This window comes from Nothobranchius furzeri, chromosome 17 (assembly GCF_043380555.1).
Source record: "Nothobranchius furzeri strain GRZ-AD chromosome 17, NfurGRZ-RIMD1, whole genome shotgun sequence".
Classification (NCBI taxonomy): domain Eukaryota; kingdom Metazoa; phylum Chordata; class Actinopteri; order Cyprinodontiformes; family Nothobranchiidae; genus Nothobranchius; species Nothobranchius furzeri.
Window position 1 is genome coordinate 29,867,593 of NC_091757.1, and position 20,633 is coordinate 29,888,225.

Here is a 20,633-nt window from a genome sequence, read left to right on the forward strand (position 1 = left end):
TAGAAACAAGCAGACTTTCGGACATCATAAAGAAACAAGCAGACTCGTTATGACATCATAAAGAAACAAGCAGACTCCTTCTGATATCATGAAGAAACAAGCGGTCTCTTTCTGACATCATGTAGAAACAAGCAGTCTCCTTCTGACATCAGAAAGAAACAAGTAGTCTCTTTCTGACATCAGAAAGAAACAAGTAGTCTCTTTCTACAAGCTGACTCTTTATGACATCATGTAGAAACAAGCAGTCTCATTCTGACATCATGTAAAAACAAGCAGTCTCCTTCTGACATCATAAAGAAACAACTAGTCTCCTTCTAACATCATAAAGAAAAGAGCAGTACTGTATCTTTCTGACATCATCTAGAAACAAGCGGACTGCCTCTGACATCATAAAGAAACAAGCAGTCTCTTTCTGACATCATGTAGAAACAAGCAGACTGCCTCTGACATAATAAAGAAACAAGCAGTCTCCTTCTGATATCATGTAGAAACAAGCAGTCTCTTTCTGACATCATGTAGAAACAAGCAGACTCTTTATGACATCATAAAGAAGCAAGCAGTATTTTTCTGACATCATACAGAAACAAGATATATATGTCTGACATATATCAGAATATATATATGCTTGTTGAATATAAATCTTCAGTAAAACGTTTAAATGTTCATCAAAATTTTAAAATGTTCATTAAAACGTTTAAATGTTCATTAAAACGTTAAATGTTCATTAAATTTTTCATTAAACATTACATTTTTCATTAAAACGTTAAAGTGTTCTTTAAAATGTTAAAATGTTCTTTAAAATGTTTGAAGGTTCATTAAAATGTTTAAATGTTCATCAAAACATTAAAATCTTCATTTTTAAAAATGATAAAATGTTCATTAAAACGTTTAAATTTTCATTTTTTGAAACAAGCAGTCTCCTGATATCATAAAGAAAAAAGCAGTCTTCTGATATCAGAAGGAGACTGCTTGTTTCTACATGATATCAGAAGGCGACTGCTTGTTTCTTTATGATGTCATAAAGAGTCTGCTTGTTTCTACATGATGTCAGAAGGAGACTGCTTGTTTCAAAAAATGAACATTTAAACGTTTTAATGAAAGTTTTAACATTTTAATGATGATTTTAACATTTTAATGAAGATTTTACATTTAAATAATGATTTTAACGTTTTTAAAAACGAACATTTAAACATTTTAATGAAGATTTTAGCGTTTTAATGAACATTTTAATGAACCTTTAAACATTTAAAAAAATGAACATTTAAACATTTTAATGAACATTTTAACGTTTTAATGAACATTTAAACATTTTAATGAAGAATTTAATGTTTTAATGAACATTTTAAAGTTTTAATGAAAAATGTAACGTTTTAATGATGATTTTAATGTTTTTAAAAAACGAACATTTAAACGTTTTACTGAAGATTTATATTGAAAAAGCATATATATGTATATATATATATATATATATATATATATATATTCTGATATATATCAGACATATATATTTTGTTTCTACATGATATCAGAAGACTGCTTTTTTCTTCATGATATCAGAAGGAGACTGCTTTTTTCTACATGATATCAGGAGACAGCTTGTTTCAAAAAATGAACATTTTAACATTTTAATGAAAAATTTAACGTTTTTTAAAAATGAAGATTTTAACATTTTATTGAAGATTTTAACGTTTTTAAAAATGAACATTTTAACGTTTTAATGAAGATTTTAACATTTTAATTAACATTTAAACATTTTAATGAACATTTTAATGTTTTAATGAACATTTTAACGTTTTAAAAATGACGATTTTAACCTTTTTAAAAACGAACATTTAAACGTTTTAATGATGATTTATATTCAAAAATCATATATATATTGTGATATATATCAGACATATATATCTTGTTTCTACATGATATCAGAAGGAGACTGCTTTTTTCTTTATATCAGAAGGAGACTGCTTGTTTCTACATGATATCAGAAGACTGCTTGTTTCTTTATTATGTCAGAGGCAGTCTGCTTGTTTCTAGATTATGTCAGAAAGATACTGCTTGTTTCTACATGATGTCAGAAAGAGTCTGCTTGTTTCAAAAAATGAACATTTTTACATTTTAATGAAAAATTGTACGTTTTAGTGAAGATTTTAATGTTTTAATGAACATTTTAACGTTTTAATGAACATTTTAACGTTTTTAAAAACGAACATTTAAACGTTTTACTGAAGATTTATATTCATGATATCATGAAGAAACAAGCAGTCTCCTTCTGATATCATGTAGAAACAAGCAGTCTCCTTCCTATATCATGTAGAAACATGCAGTCTGCCTCTGACATCATAAAGAAACAAGCAGACTTTCTGACATCATAAAGATACAATCAGTCTCCTTCTGACATCATAAAGAAACAAGCAGTCTCCTTCTGACATCATCTAGAAACAATTAGTCTCCTTCTGACATCATAAAGAAACAAGCAGTCTGCCTCTGACATCATAAAGAAACAAGCAGTCTCCTTCTGACATCATAAAAAACAAGCAGTCTCCTTCTGATATCATGTAGAAACAAGATATATATGTTTGATATATATCAGAATGTATATATGCTTGTTGAATATAAATCTTCATTAAAACGTTTAAATGTTCGTTTTTAGAAACGTTAAAATGTTCGTTATGACATCATAAAGAAACAAGCAGACTCCTTCTGATATCATGAAGAAACAAGCGGTCTCTTTCTGACATCATGTAGAAACAAGCAGTCTCCTTCTGACATCATAAAGAAACAACTAGTCTCCTTCTGACATCATAAAGAAACTAGCAGTACTGTATCTTTCTGACATCATCTAGAAACAAGCGGACTGCCTCTGACATAAAGAAACAAGCAGTCTCTTTCTGACATGTAGAAACAAGCAGACTTTCTCTGACATAATAACGAAACAAGCAGTCTTCTTCTGATATCATGTAGAAACAAGCAGTCTCTTTCTGACATCATGTAGAAACAAGCAGACTCTTTATGACATCATGTAGAAACAAGCAGACTGCCTCTGACATAATAAAGAAACAAGCAGTCTCCTTCTGATATCATGTAGAAACAAGCAGTCTCTTTCCGACATCATGTAGAAACAAGCAGACTCTTTATGACATCGTAAAGAAGCAAGCAGTATCTTTCTGACATCATACAGAAACAAGATATATATGTCTGATATATATCACAATATATATATGCTTGTTGAATATAAATCTTCAGTAAAACGTTTAAATGTTCATCAAAATTTTAAAATGTTCATTAAAACGTTTAAATGTTCATTAAAACGTTAAATTAATACATTAAATTTTTCATTAAACGTTAAATTTTTCATTAAAACGTTAAAGTGTTCATTAAAATGTTAAAATGTTCTTAAAATGTTTAAAGGTTCATTAAAATGTTTAAATGTTCATCAAAACATTAAAATGTTCAATAAACGTTAAAATCTTCATCTTTAAAAATGATAAAATGTTCATTAAAACGTTTAAATTTTCATTAAAACGTTAAAATCTTCATTTTTAAAAATGATAAAATGTTCATTAAAATGTTAAATTCTTCATTAAAACGTTAAAATGTTCATTTTTTGAAACAAGCAGTCTCATTCTGATATCATAAAGAAAAAGCAGTCTTCTGATATAATGTAGAAACAAGCAGTCTTCTGACATCATAAAGAAACAAGCAGTCTCCTTCTGATATCATGTAGAAACATGCAGTCTGCCTCTGACATCATAAAGAAACAAGCTGTATCTTTCTGACATCATAAAGAAACAAGCAGACTCTTTCTGACAGCATGTAGAAACATGCAGTCTGCCTCTGACATCATAAAGAAACAAGCAGACGTTCTGACATCATGTAAAAACAAGCTGTATCTTTCTGACATCATGTAGAAACAAGCTGTCCTTCTGATATCATGTAGAAACAAGCAGTCTCATTCTGACATCATAAAGAAACTAACAGACTCCTTCTGATATCATGTAGAAACAAGTAATCTCTTTCTGACATCATGTAGAAACAAGCAGTCTCCTTCTGATATCATGTAGAAACAAGCAGTTTCTGACATCATTAAAAAACAAGCTGTCCTTCTGATATCAAGAAGAAACAAGCTGTATCTTTCTGACATCATAAAGAAACAAGCAGTCTCCTTCTGACATCATAAAGAAACATCCAGTCTGCCTCTGACATCATAAAGAAACAAACATTATCTTTCTGACATCATAAAGAAACAAGCAGTCTCCTTCTAATATCATGTAGAAACAAGTAGTCTGCCTCTGACATCATAAAGAAACAAGCAGTATCTTTCTGATATCATGAAGAAACAAGCAGTCTCCTTCTGACATCATGTAGAAACAAGCAGTCTCCTGACATCATGTAGAAACAGGCAGACTATTTCTGACATCATGTAGAAACAAGCTGTATCTTTCTGATATCATAAAGAAACAAGCAGTCTCCTTCTGATATCATAAAGAAAACAGCAACAAGCTGCCTCCTTCTGACATCATGTAGAAACAAGCAGTCTCCTTCTGATATCAGAAAGATACAAGCAGTATCTTTCTGACATCATGTAGAAACAAGCAGAAAGATACAGCTTGTTTTTACATGATATCAGAAGATTGCTTTTTTCTTTATGATATCAGAAAGATACTGCTTGTTTCTTTGTGAGGTCAGAAGGAGACTGCTTGTTTCTACATGATGTCAGAAAGAGTCTGCTTGTTTCTACATGATGTGAGAAACTGCTTGTTTCTACATGATATCAGAAGGAGACTGCTTGTTTCTTTATGATGTCAGGAGATTGCTTTTTTCTTTATGATATCAGAGGCAGACTGCTTGTTTCTTTATGATGTCAGAAGGAGACTGCTTGTTTCTTTATGATGTCAGGAGACTGCTTGTTTCTTTATGATATCAGAGGCAGACTGCTTGTTTCTTTATTATGTCAGAGGCAGACTGCCTGTTTTTATATGATGTCAGAAAGTCTGCTTGTTTCTAGATGATGTCAGAAGGAGACTGCTTGTTTCAAAAAATGAACATTTTAACGTTTTTTAATGAACATTTAAACGTTTTAATGAAGATTTTAACTTTTTTAAAAATGAAGATTTTAACGTTTTAATGAAGAATTATATTCAACAAGCATATATATATTCTGATATATATCAGACATATATATCTTGTTTCTACATGATATCAGACGACTGCTTTTTTCTTTATGATATCAGAAGGAGTCTGCTTGTTTCAAAAAATGAACATTTAACCATTTTAATGAAGAATTTATAGATTTAATGAACATTTAAACATTTTAAGTCAGAAAGTCTGCTTGTTTCTTTATGATGTCAGAGGCAGACTGCTTGCTTCTACATGATATCAGGAGTCTGCGTGTTTCTTTATGATATCAGAAGGAGACTGCTTGTTTCTTTATGATGTCAGAAAGATACAGCTTGCTTCTTCATGATATCAGAAGGACAGCTTGTTTCTTTATGATGTCAGAAAGAGACTGCTTGTTTCTACATGATATCAGAAGGACAGCTTGTTTCTTCATGATATCAGAAAGAGTCTGCTTGTTTCTTTATGATGTCAGAAGACTGCTTTTTTCTTTATTATGTCAGAGGCAGACTGCCTGTTTTTACATGATGTCAGAAAGTCTGCTTGTTTCTAGATGATGTCAGAAAGATACATTACTGCTTGTTTCTTTATGATGTCAGAAGGAGACTGCGTGTTTCTTTATGATGTCAGAAAGATACAGCTTGTTTCTTTATGATGTCAGGAAGAGACTACTTGTTTCTTTCTGATGTCAGAAAGTGTACATTTTAATGTTTTAATGAACATTTTAACGTTTTTAAAAATGAACATTTAAACGTTTTAATGTAGATTTTAATGTTTTAATGAACATTTTAATGTTTTAATTAACATTTTAACTTTTTTTAAAAATGAACATTTAACCATTTTAATGAAGAATTTAATGTTTTAATGAACATTTTAACATTTTAATTAACATTTAAACGTTTTAATGAAGATTTTAATGTTTTAATGAACATTTAAACGTTTTAATGAAGATTTAAACATTTTAATGAAGAATTTAACGTTTTAATGAACATTTTAATGTTTTAATGAAGAATTTAATGTTTTAATGAAGAATTTAACATTTTAATGAACATTTTAACGTTAACATCAAAACATTTAAATATTCATTAAAACGTTAAAATGTTCATTTTTAAAAACGTTAAAATCTTAATTAAAACGTTAATGTCATCATTAAAACGTGAAAATCTTCATTAAAACATTAAATTCTTCATTAAAATGTTTAAATGTTCATTAAAATGTTAAATATTCATTAAAACGTTAAAATCATCATTAAAATGTTTAAATCTTAATTTTTAAAAACGTTTAAATGTTCATTTTTTGAAACAAGCAGACTCTTTCTGACATCATAAAGAAACAAGCAGTCTGCCTCTGACATCATAAAGAAACAAGCAGACTCTTTCTGATTTTAACGTTTTAAGGAAAATTTAAACGTTTTACTGAAGATTTATATTCATGATATCATGTAGAAACAAGCAGTCTCCTTCTGACATCATAAAGAAACAAGTAGTCTCTTTCTGACATCATGTACATGATGTCAGAAAGAGACTACTCATTTCTTTATGATGTCAGAGGCATTCTTCTTGTTTCTTTCTGATGTCAGAAAGATACAGTACTGCTTGTTTCTTTATGATGTCAGAAGGAGACTGCTTGTTTCTACATGATATCAGAAGGAGACTGCTTGTTTCTACATGATGTCAGAAGGAGACAGTTTGTTGCTTTTTTCTTTATGATATCAGAAGGAGACTGCTTGTTTCTTTATGATGTCAGAAAGATACAGCTTGTTTCTACATGATGTCAGAAAGAGTCTGCCTGTTTCTACATGATGTCAGGAGACTGCTTGCTTCTTTATTATGTCAGAGGCAGACTACTTGTTTCTTTATGATGTCAGAAAGAGTCTGCTTGTTTCTACATGATGTCAGAAAGAGTCTGCTTGTTTCTACATGATGTCAGAAAGAGTCTGCTTGTTTCTACGTGATATCAGAAGGAGACTGCTTGTTTCTTTATGATGTCAGAGGCAGGCTGCATGTTTCTTTATGATGTCAGAAGGAGACTGCTTGTTTCTTCATGATGTCATAAAGAGTCTGCTTGTTTCTAGATGATGTCAGAGGCAGACTGCCTGTTTTTACATGATGTCAGAAAGTTTGCTTGTTTCTAGATGATGTCAGAGGCAGTCTGCTTGCTTCTAGATGATGTCAGAAGGAGACTGCTTGTTTCAAGACATTTAAACGTTTTAATGAACATTTTAACGTTTTTAAAAATGAACATTTAAATGTTTTAATGAATATTTAACATTTTAATGAACATTTAAACGTTTTAATGAAAATTTAAATGTTTTAATGAACATTTTAACATTTTAATTAACATTTAAACGTTTTAATGAACATTTTAACTATACACCTTGTTTCTACATGATGTCAGAGGCAGACTGCTTGTTTATTTATGATGTCAGAGGCAGACTGTTTGTTTCTTCATGATATCAGAGGGAGACTGCTTGTTTCTACATGATGTCAGAAGGAGTCTGCTTGTTTCTTCATGATATCAGAAAGATTCTGCTTGTTTCTTCATGATGTCAGAAAGATACAGCTTGTTTCTTTATGATGTCAGAGGCAGTCTGCTTGTTTCTAGATGATGTCAGAAAGATACAGTGCTGCTTGTTTCTTTATGATGTCAGAAGGAGACTGTTTGTTTCTACATGATATCAGAGGGAGACTGCTTGTTTCTACATGATGTCAGAGGCAGACTGCCTGTTTTTACATGATGTCAGAAAGAGTCTGCTTGTTTCTACATGATGTCAGAAAGATACAGCTTGTTTCTTTATGATGTCAGAGGCAGTCTGCTTGTTTCTAGATGATGTCAGAAAGATACAGTGCTGCTTGTTTCTTTATGATGTCAGAAGGAGACTGCTTGTTTCTTTATGATGTCAGAAAGAGTCTGCTTGTTTCTACATATCAGAAGGAGACTGCTTGTTTCTACATGATGTCAGAAAGAGTCTGCTTGTTTCTTTATGATATCAGGAGACTGCTTGTTTCTGTATGTTCATCAAAACATTTAAATCTTCATCAGAGGCAGACTGCTTGTTTCTTTATGATGTCAGAGGCTCCTTCTGACATCATAAAGAAACATTTTAACGTTTTAATGAACCTTTAAACATTGAATGATGATTTTAACGTTTTAATGAACATTTTAATGTTTTAATTAATGTTAAAATCTTCATTTAAAAAAAAACGTTAAATTTTTCATTAAAACGTTTAAATGTTCATTTTTTGAAACAAGCAGTCTCCTTCTGACATCATGTTGAAACAAGCAGACTGCCTCTGACATCATCTAGAAACAAGCGGACTCTTTCTGACAACATCTAGAAACAAGCAGACTTTCTGACATCATGTAAAAACAGGCAGTCTGCCCTCTTACATCATAAAGAAACAAGCAGTATCTTGCTGATATCATAAAGAAAAAAGCAGTCTCCTTCTGACATCATAAAGAAAGAAGCAGTATCTTTCTGATATCATAAAGAAAAAAGCAGTCTCCTTCTGACATCATAAAGAAACAAGCAGTCTGCCTCTGATATCATAAAGAAACAAGCAGTCTCCTGACATCATAAAGAAACAAGCAGTCTCCTTCTGACATCATGTAGAAACAAGCAGTCTCCTGACATCATGTAGAAACAGGCAGACTATTTCTGACATCATGTAGAAACAAGCTGTATCTTTCTGATATCATAAAGAAACAAGCAGTCTCCTTCTGATATCATAAAGAAAGCAGCAACAAGCTGCCTCCTTCTGACATCATGTAGAAACAAGCAGTTTCCTTCTGATATCATGTAGAAACAAGCAGTCTCCTTCTGATGTCAGAAAGATACAAGCAGTATCTTTCTGACATCATGTAGAAACAAGCAGAAAGATACAGCTTGTTTTTACATGATATCAGAAGATTGCTTTTTTCTTTATGATATCAGAAAGATACTGCTTGTTTCTTTGTGAGGTCAGGAGACTGCTTGTTTCTACATGATGTCAGAAAGAGTCTGCTTGTTTCTACATGATGTGAGAAACTGCTTGTTTCTACATGATATCAGAAGGAGACTGCTTGTTTCTTTATGATGTCAGGAGATTGCTTTTTTCTTTATGATATCAGAGGCAGACTGCTTGTTTCTTTATGATGTCAGAAGAAGACTGCTTGTTTCTTCATGATATCAGAAGGAGACAGCTTGTTTCTTTATGATGTCAGGAGACTGCTTGTTTCTTTATGATATCAGAGGCAGACTGCTTGTTTCTTTATTATGTCAGAGGCAGACTGCCTGTTTTTATATGATGTCAGAAAGTCTGCTTGTTTCTAGATGATGTCAGAGGCAGTCTGCTTGTTTCTAGATGATGTCAGAAGGAGACTGCTTGTTTCAAAAAATGAACATTTTAACGTTTTTTAATGAACATTTAAACGTTTTAATGAAGATTTTAACTTTTTTAAAAATGAAGATTTTAACGTTTTAATGAAGAATTATATTCAACAAGCATATATATATTCTGATATATATCAGACATATATATCTTGTTTCTACATGATATCAGACGACTGCTTTTTTCTTTATGATATCAGAAGGAGTCTGCTTGTTTCAAAAAATGAACATTTAACCATTTTAATGAAGAATTTATAGATTTAATGAACATTTAAACATTTTAAGTCAGAAAGTCTGCTTGTTTCTTTATGATGTCAGAGGCAGACTGCTTGCTTCTACATGATATCAGGAGTCTGCGTGTTTCTTTATGATATCAGAAGGAGACTGCTTTTTTCTTTATGATATCAGAAAGATACAGTACTGCTTGTTTCTTTATGATGTCAGAAAGATACAGCTTGCTTCTTCATGATATCAGAAGGACAGCTTGTTTCTTTATGATGTCAGAAAGAGACTGCTTGTTTCTACATGATATCAGAAGGACAGCTTGTTTCTTCATGATATCAGAAAGAGTCTGCTTGTTTCTTTATGATGTCAGAAGACTGCTTTTTTCTTTATTATGTCAGAGGCAGACTGCCTGTTTTTACATGATGTCAGAAAGTCTGCTTGTTTCTAGATGATGTCAGAAAGATACATTACTGCTTGTTTCTTTATGATGTCAGAAGGAGACTGCGTGTTTCTTTATGATGTCAGAAAGATACAGCTTGTTTCTTTATGATGTCAGGAAGAGACTACTTGTTTCTTTCTGATGTCAGAAAGTGTACATTTTAATGTTGTTTTAATGAACATTTTAATGTTTTAATGAAGAATTTAACTATTTTAATGAAGAATTTAACATTTTAATGATGATTTAAACGTTTTAATGAAGATTTTAACGTTTTAATGAATATTTTAATGTTTTAATGAAAATTTCAACGTTTTAATGAAGATTTATATTCAACAAGCATATATATATATATATTCTGATATATATCAGACATATATATCTTGTTTGTACAGAAGGTCAGAAAGAGACTGCTTGTTTCTACATGATATCAGAAGGAGACTGCTTCTTTCTTTATGAAATCAGAAAGATACTGCTTGTTTCTACATGATATCAGAAGACTGCTTTTTTCTTTATGATGTCAGAGGCAGACTGCTTGTTTCTTTATGATGTCAGAAGGAGACTGCTTGTTTCTACATGATGTCAGAAAGAGTCTGCTTGTTTCTACATGATGTCAGAAGGAGTCTGCTTGTTTCTTTATGATATCAGAGGCAGACTGCTTGTTTCAAAAAAATGAACATTTTAACGTTTTAATGAACATTTTAAAATTTTAATGAACATTTAAACATTTTAATGAAGATTTTAACGTCTGCTTGTTTTTACATGATGTCAGAATGAGACTGCTTGTTTCTAGATGATGTCAGGAGACTGCTTGTTTCAAAAAATGAACATTTTAACGTTTTAATGAACATTTTAACGTTTTTAAAAATGAACATTTAAACGTTTTAATGAATATTTAACATTTTAATGAACATGTAACCCAGAAGCTAGAACCTTAATGAGGTATTAACTAATTGGCTTACTAATATGATCCATCCTCAATTTAGATAAAATATAAAATATAAATTAAGGAAATTAACAATACTAATTAATAGATATCTAATTAACTAATAGATAATTTCATAATGAATTATTGGAAGGGTGAATAACTAAAATAACGAGTTTAATATTAAACATCGGTTAAAACAAGAATCTTGAACATCCCTAACAGAAACAGAAGAGGAAAGCTGTATACTATTGGTCCAGGTGGGAATCTGAAATTTCATTGGCTGAGAGAAATAAGTCCCGCCTCCGCGAAATAAAACCGTGCGACGCAGCTGAGCGAGAGGAGAGACAAACGGCTGTGCAGCACGCAGATACAGAAAGCAAAGACTGAGCGGTTAGAGAGAGAGAGAGAGAGAAAAAAAAAACACAACGGTCGAGGCCGTGAAGAACCCTGATTTGGGTGCCGCATAGATAGAGGGAGAGGCGGACTTGACTCCTTCTAATAAGAGCTAGGAACTTGGAACCAACGCGGTGAGTAAAGAAAAAAGAAGAGAAAAAGCTAACGATGCAACTTAAAAAAAAAAGGAAACTTAAATAGCTTATCAAATTAATTCCATTCTTATAGATTTGTGTGGAGACGACAGAGTGAACCAATCCTCTGTAGGAGGGAACCGTTGGAGCGCGTTGGTGAGTGAATGAGATTAAATTCAGTAAATTATTAAATTCAAAAAGCTAATTACAGCAACCGAGGTGACAGCAGTGGGCTGCTAGACGTTAGATCCCAGGAGTTAACATCTCAAACTACCAGTTAACGGTGGTAGGGCATATAGGAGTTAACGGCTCAAACCGCCAGTTAACGGTGGTACGGCCTAGATGTACAAGGTCCTCAGGGGCGTTATAGCTAACGCCATAGAATTAGCAATGCGTCCCTTAACCAAACATTTAATAATAAAAAAAATAGATAAATAAAAATAAATAAAAGCTAACTGATTAGGGAGGAATTATTTTACAAAGGTGGACCAAAGGACCAGAATTTATATTTTGTTGAATTTTGTTATAGAACATTTTATTTATTTATTTATTTATTTATTTATTTATTTATTTATTTATTTATTTATTTATTGTGTTACAGATATACAAGGTGTCACAATGCTGTATAGAAACACAACTAAATGTATCCTTGTTGTCATGAATGTATTTCTTGTTGAATAGTGTAGAGTAATAGAATCTAACTGAGCCTATTGAGCTGAACAATTGTTGTCATATGTAATTATATTTCCAGAGCTACTGAGAATTATTTTAATAGACAATCAAATTGATGTTATGTTAGTTGAACTGTGAACCCAAACATGATTGGCTATGCCAATAGAGTGAAGCATTTGTTTAAGTCTGTAAGACTTTATGCTGTGATGTGACGAGAAGGGTCGATGCCAACTCGCTAACAGTCCTGTTGTTTACAGGCTGGGTTTTTTTTTCCTTGGGTTTGATCCCGACTCCTATGATCACTCACTTGGAACGAGAACTGGATTTCTTCCTGACGAGGGAGATGGCGAGCCTTAACCACTGAACGAACCAGGACATCTCAAGTAACTGAAGAGCAGACTGCTCTCTTCTGTGAACAATCTCAACGGTGTGGTAGGAAAAAATCGCACCACCGGACTCTGACTTTCACCCCAAGCGTGGGGATTTGACTTGACGCCGGCTGACTTGTGACTCATATGATCAAATCTCATACCGAGCATTTTACTATTGTCGATTGTTTTCATCGGTTTTTGTGTGTTATCTTTATGTGTTATATTTCCCATTATTATTAAAATTTAGTATATAAACCGTTTCATGCTATACCCGTGACTCCAGTCATTCTTAAACAACCTCCAATTCTCCCCGAACCTAATTATTGGCCCATTTGTTTATTTTTTCTTTTAATTATCTTATTGTATCCTGTAATCCGGTTACATAAAACTTGGCGAGCCAGCCAGGAGAATTGTAGAGTTGTTACCTTAGCTAACCATTGACTGACATCATAAGAGTGCCTGGAGGTCACAGTGGTTTGCCATTTTGGCATTATTGGTACTTTTGAGTGTTTTAAAATGGAAGTTGTGAAAACAGAAAAGGTCAAAGTTTCAAATGCTGTTTTAATCAGTGGGTTAACTGATACAGACCTTGATAACGAAGTCTTTGGGTTTATGGAAGGATTCGGACCAGTTAACAGGCGCATTAAGTTACCAAACTGTGATCAGATTATTGTGGAGTTTCAACATGAAGCCACTGTTAAGGAATTAAAGAAACAATGTTTACCCTATGACAAACCTTGTACTAGGAACCCAGATGTTTTCTTCCATATTCAAGACCTAGCCAGCGCGTACAGTCTAGAAACTAGCACATCTGCCACTGATGCCTATCTGTCAGAGCTCAGGGACATAGCTGCGCGTAGCAATCAATCATTTAAAGACCTTCTAATGGAGGAACTGGCAAAAATTGGGGAATCTTTAGGAAGGGATACCCATGCATCTGAACCAGTCACTGAACCAGAGCCAATGCTCCATAGTGACCAAGTTACATATTCCCTGCCTTTAACACCAGAAGTTAACTATATGAACAACTCAAAGGACAATTGTCCACCTACAGAGACTGGAAAACAAAACCCTTGCATTCCACCAAATCTTTTAAACACACCTGAGGTTCAGCGAGTTATTGTGGAACACATTGTTAAAAGCAGTGAGGTTATCCCTCCGCCTACTTCACAATACAGACTAAAACCGTTCTCAGGGCGAGTTCCACACCCTTCTTTTGAAACTGACTATGATACTTGGCGTAGTAGTGTAGTGTTATGCATAAATGATCCTTCACTCACCAAGTCCCAAATTGTACGAAGAATCGTGGAGAGTCTGTCAGCCCCAGCAGCGAGCATCGTTAAAGCTCTTAGTCCAAAATCCGACCCGGAAACGTACCTTGAACATCTCGATTCAGCTTACGCAGCTGTCGAAGACGGCGACGAGCTCTTTGCTCGCTTCTTAAACACAAACCAGGACAGTGGTGAAAAACCTTCCGATTACTTTCAGAGGTTATACACCTTGTTAAACCTAGTTATTCAGAGGAATGGAATTTCCTCCAGTGACGCCGACCAGCAGCTGCTCAAGCAGTTTTGCAGAGGCTGTTGGGACAGCTCGCTGATTTCAAACCTGCAACTCGAACAAAAGAAAGACAACCCGCCTCATTTTACAGCACTTCTCCTCAAACTGCGCACTGAAGAAGACAAACAGGCTACTAAAGCAGCACGCATGAAACAACACTTAGGGGCACAACGAACTAGAGTGTATTCAAATGTGCAAACAACATGCTCTCAGAGTAAAAACACTTGTGAACTGGAAATAGATGATAACTGTGATGACTTACGCAAACAAATCGCTGAGCTCAGGAGCCAAATTGCACAGCTTAAGGTTAACAACACAGATAAAAAGGCAAAGAAAACTCAAAAAGAGTCAAAACCCCGTGTGGGGACTAAAATTCCAGATGAGCCCAAACAGATTTAGCAGATAACAGCAGTGGTGCCCAGACCAAAGCCTGGATACTGTTTTAAGTGCGGAGAAGATGGGCACATAGCTTCTAGCTGTAGCAACGAGCCAAATCCAGCACTAGTTGCAACTAAAAGACTTGCTCTTAGACAGAAGCAGCGCGAGTGGGAGATGTCAAAGCCAATTGCTCAGTCTCCTCCTTTAAACCGGTAGAAGCTCCTATCGTGGGACAGATAGGTGCTAAAGTAGAACCAAGTCCCTCTAAGGAAAGGACAGAGAGACTTTTTTGCAAGCCAGTTCATGCTCATTCAGTGCCAAAACTTCCCAAAAGATTAGTGGGTGGGCGATGCACAGCTACAGTCTCAGTTAACAGTGTTGAATGTAATTGTTTACTGGATTCAGGGTCCCAGGTAACCACCATTGCCAATTCTTTTTACCAAGAACACTTACCTGACCTCTCAATTAAACCCATCAGTAATCTGTTAGAAGTCGAGGGCGCAAACGGTCAAGCAGTTCCTTATTTAGGATACATAGAGATAAGTGTCACATTTCCAAAAGAGCTCGATCAGTCTGGACTTGAGTTACCTACCCTTGCGTTAGTGGTTCCGGATATAAGCTCAAACTCTGATACACCACTACTCATTGGCACAAACACACTCGATCCTTTGTATGAGCAATTGTCTGCCAATAACTTACCTGATTCCAAGGCACTCTCTTATGGGTACCAACACGTGCTAAAAGCCTTAGCAGTCAGAAAAAAACAAAGCAAAGATGGACGAGTTGGTGTGGTGAAGCTTCGAGGGAGAACCCAAGAAGTTCTCCCTGCAAATAAAAAACTGTTACTAGAAGGGTTTATGCAACCCAGCCAAAACAAGCATGAGCCTTATGCACTCATTGAACAACCCACCAATGGTTCTCTACCAGGGGGTATAATTGTAGACTGTTGCCTCATTTCCTTACCTTCACATGGTCCATACAAAGTACCTGTTGTACTAAGAAACGAAACTAACCATGACATCACATTACCCACTAACTGTGTGATCGCTGAGTTAGTTAAAGCCGATCGTGTTATGCCATATCCAGAACCTGACAAAAGTGATCAGAAAGTACTTGCGGCGTGTAGTTCGCAGCAACAGACTTCACCTTCAAACCCTCCTCTCAGTTTTGACTTCGGTACTTCGCCCTTGTCCGAAGAATGGAAAGGGAGGATCACCAACAAACTTAACACTTACTCCGATGTGTTTTCGCACCACGATCTTGATTTTGGTCATACACAACAGATAAGACATCACATCAACTTAAAAGACGAGACCCCATTCAAACAGAAATCTCGGCCGATCCATCCACATGATTATGAAGCCGTGAGAAAACATTTGGAAGCCCTCTTGGAAACCGGTATAATAAGAGAGTCGGAGTCTCCATTTGCCTCACCAATAGTGGTAGTTCGGAAAAAGAATGGTGAGGTACGTCTATGTATAGACTATAGAAAGCTTAATCTGCAAACCATTCGCGACGCATATGCCCTGCCTAACTTGGAGGAGTCCTTTTCTGCTCTCGCTGGATCACAGTGGTTTTCTGTGATGGACCTCAAGTCAGGTTACTATCAAATAGAGATGTGTGAAAAGGATAAACCTAAAACTGCTTTTGTTTGCCCGTTTGGGTTTTATGAATTTAACCGTATGCCACAAGGAATAACAAATGCTCCAAGCACTTTCCAACGGGTTATGGAAAAGTGTATGAAGGACATTAATCTGAAGGAAGTGTTAGTTTTCCTAGACGACTTGATCGTCTTTTCCAACTCCTTGGAAGAACACGAAACCAGACTTTCTCACGTTCTTGAACGGCTTAGAGAATACGGACTCAAGCTATCACCAGATAAGTGTCGTTTTTTCCAGACATCTGTGCGTTATCTTGGACATATAGTATCTCGAGATGGCATAAAAACCGATCCAGATAAGGTGGAAGCACTCAAAACATGGCCGAAGCCTCAGACTTTGAAGGAACTCCAATCTTTCTTAGGATTTACCGGTTATTACCGACGCTTCGTTAAAGATTACTCAAATATTGTCAAGCCACTAACATCTCTCACGGCTGGTTATCCACCCAAACGGAAAAACTTTAAAACACCACCATGTAGATCAAAGTACTTGAACCCCAAAGAACCCTTTGGGAATCGTTGGAGCCAAGACTGTGAGAAGTCCTTTCAAACTATTATTGAAAAACTTACCACTTCGCCAGTTCTTGGCTACGCTGACGCAAAACTCCCATATCTAGTACACACAGATGCTAGTACGACCGGACTCGGTGCAGCGCTATACCAAGTGCAAAACGGTGTCACACAGGTAATCGCTTATGCAAGTCGCGGTTTAAGCTCTAGTGAAACTAGGTACCCTGCGCACAAGTTGGAGTTTCTAGCCTTAAAGTGGGCCATAACAGATAAGTTTCATGACTATTTGTATGGGAACACATTCACTGTCATTACTGATAATAATCCGTTAACTTACCTCTTAACAACGGCAAAACTCGATGCAACGAGCTATCGTTGGCTAGCTGCGTTGTCCACCTATAATTTTGACATCAGATACCGTGCAGGTACACAGAACGTTGACGCGGATGGCCTGTCTAGGAGGCTGCATGATAAACCTGAAGACAACTCAAAATTCACTGAGGAATGCCAACGACTAGATGAGTTCCGATCTCATCTTTTATCCTCTGTCAAAGAAGTCGAGCTTCAACTTCAAGCCGAAGCAGTGAAGGCAACATGCCAAAAGCACATGGTCTTGGATGAGACTGATTCTCCTTGTGGTTTAGTTCAGTCACTTGCCATGTCTGCAGCGGCCATTCCAGACCTATTCCAGTTGGAAGACAATAGTGACAGTTTCTTTGCTGTGCCCAAGTATAACCATGCTGACCTTGTCTCCTTGCAGAGGAAAGATCCAACCATTGGCCGAGTCATTCAGCTGCTTATGACTGACAATAAACCGCCAACTGATACTATTGCAGAACCCCCGGTGGTTCTTAACCTTTTGAGAGAGTGGAAACGGTTTGAGTTTCAAAATGATTTACTGTACCGGAGACGCCAATTAGGACCAGAGACATCATTGCAGTTAGTCTTGCCTGATTCATTACGTTCAACAGTCATGCAAAGCCTACATGATGATATGGGGCATCTTGGGGTTGAACGTACGACAGATCTCATTCGGTCCCGTTTTTACTGGCCAAGAATGGCTAGTGATATCGAAATCAAAGTTAAAACTTGCGAAAGATGTATCCGTCGGAAGGCCCTCCCTGACAAAGCTGCTCCAATGGTGAGTATTACCACCACCAGACCTATGGAGTTAGTTTGCATGGATTTTCTCTCCATAGAACCAGACAGTAAGAACACTAAAGATGTCTTAGTGATTACAGACCATTTTACAAAGTATGCAGTGTCCATCCCAACCAAAGATCAGAAAGCCACCACCGTCGCGAAGAACCTGTGGGAACATTTTTTAGTCCACTACGGGTTTCCTGAGCGTCTTCATAGTGATCAGGGACGGGATTTCGAATCACGTACAATCAAGGAACTTTGTTCTTTACTTGGTATCCGTAAAGTCAGAACGAGCCCTTATCACCCTCGTGGCAACCCCGTTGAACGGTACAATCGTACATTACTCAGCATGTTGGGAACTTTACAAGCCACTGAGAAACATCACTGGCGCGATTTTGTAAAACCACTTACTCACTCGTACAATTGTACAAAAAATGACGTGACGGGATACTCTCCCTACGAGCTAATGTTCGGTAGGCAGCCTCGGTTGCCTATAGATATTGCCTTTGGGTTACCGCATTTGAACAAGCCCTCTATAACTCATTCTCAGTATGTTAAAGAACTGAAGAGTCATCTGGAACAGAGTTATGACATTGTCATAAAAAACTCTCAAAAAACAGCGAGGAAGAACAAAGAACGGTTCGACAGAAACATTCGTGAGTCCACACTAGGTGTGGGAGATCGTGTTTTAGTCCGAAATCTTCGCTTAAGAGAAAAGCATAAATTAGCAGACAAATGGGAGCAAACAGTGTATATAGTTCTCAAACAGATGGAAAACTTGCCAGTATACACTGTAAAACCAGAGAACGGAGAAGGACCCAACAGAACACTCCACAGAGATCTTTTACTGCCTTGTGGTTTTCTCTCTTCATTAGAAAATGAAACAGAACGCGTTACGAAACCTAGCAGACCTCATACAAGACAGAGTTCAGCCTTAGAACCTGACCCAGATGAGCCACTTGACGAAGAGGTAGATGAGTTTTATTACTCTGATCTTCCACAAGTGCTAAACCGACCATCCTATCAAATAGCGGTCACCTTGCCAAATAGGGAACTCATAGCAGATTCAGGACCGGTAAATAATATTCAACAACAAAACACACTATCCTTACACACAGGGGATCGCAAGGAACCAACCTTAGCTGGTAATGAAAATGCTGAATTGTCCTTACTTGACAAAGGCATCAACACCGAAACATTCTTACCTGACAGAATGAGTGAAACTGCGACATTCTTACCTGAAAGAGTGAAAGAAGCAGCAACATACTTACCTGAAAAAACGAAAAAAAACGAAGTATACTTACCTGACGTAGAAACGGGGGACGAAACTAACACAAACCTACCTCAATTGGATGGTGTCCTAAAGTCGCAGCAACGTGATGTAAGTTTTGAACCCATCATACACGATCAGACACATACATCTGAAAAGACCAAAGTCTTAGAGAATAGCTCATCAGCTCTGTCGGAAACAGAGAGCTCACTTCGTCCTGTCTCAGTTGAGAATCAAACCGAAACGGATGAGCATGATACTGTGCAACCAGAGATGTATGTCAGGAGATCTGAACGAAGTAGTCAGCCTCCTCAAAGACTAACTTACTCTCAATTGGGCAATCCACTAGTGACCGTAGTTAGGTCCCTTTTCCAAGGACTTAATAAAGCTTTTATTGACTCTCTTACTCAAGAAGTTGTGTACCCCGTAGAAACAATGCACAGGGACGTGCATGATATTTAATGGGGGAGGATGTAACCCAGAAGCTAGAACCTTAATGAGGTATTAACTAATTGGCTTACTAATATGATCCATCCTCAATTTAGATAAAATATAAAATATAAATTAAGGAAATTAACAATACTAATTAATAGATATCTAATTAACTAATAGATAATTTCATAATGAATTATTGGAAGGGTGAATAACTAAAATAACGAGTTTAATATTAAACATCGGTTAAAACAAGAATCTTGAACATCCCTAACAGAAACAGAAGAGGAAAGCTGTATACTATTGGTCCAGGTGGGAATCTGAAATTTCATTGGCTGAGAGAAATAAGTCCCGCCTCCGCGAAATAAAACCGTGCGACGCAGCTGAGCGAGAGGAGAGACAAACGGCTGTGCAGCACGCAGATACAGAAAGCAAAGACTGAGCGGTTAGAGAGAGAGAGAGAGAGAAAAAAAAAACACAACGGTCGAGGCCGTGAAGAACCCTGATTTGGGTGCCGCATAGATAGAGGGAGAGGCGGACTTGACTCCTTCTAATAAGAGCTAGGAACTTGGAACCAACGCGGTGAGTAAAGAAAAAAGAAGAGAAAAAGCTAACGATGCAACTTAAAAAAAAAAGGAAACTTAAATAGCTTATCAAATTAATTCCATTCTTATAGATTTGTGTGGAGACGACAGAGTGAACCAATCCTCTGTAGGAGGGAACCGTTGGAGCGCGTTGGTGAGTGAATGAGATTAAATTCAGTAAATTATTAAATTCAAAAAGCTAATTACAGCAACCGAGGTGACAGCAGTGGGCTGCTAGACGTTAGATCCCAGGAGTTAACATCTCAAACTACCAGTTAACGGTGGTAGGGCATATAGGAGTTAACGGCTCAAACCGCCAGTTAACGGCGGTACGGCCTAGATGTACAAGGTCCTCAGGGGCGTTATAGCTAACGCCATAGAATTAGCAATGCGTCCCTTAACCAAACATTTAATAATAAAAAAAATAGATAAATAAAAATAAATAAAAGCTAACCG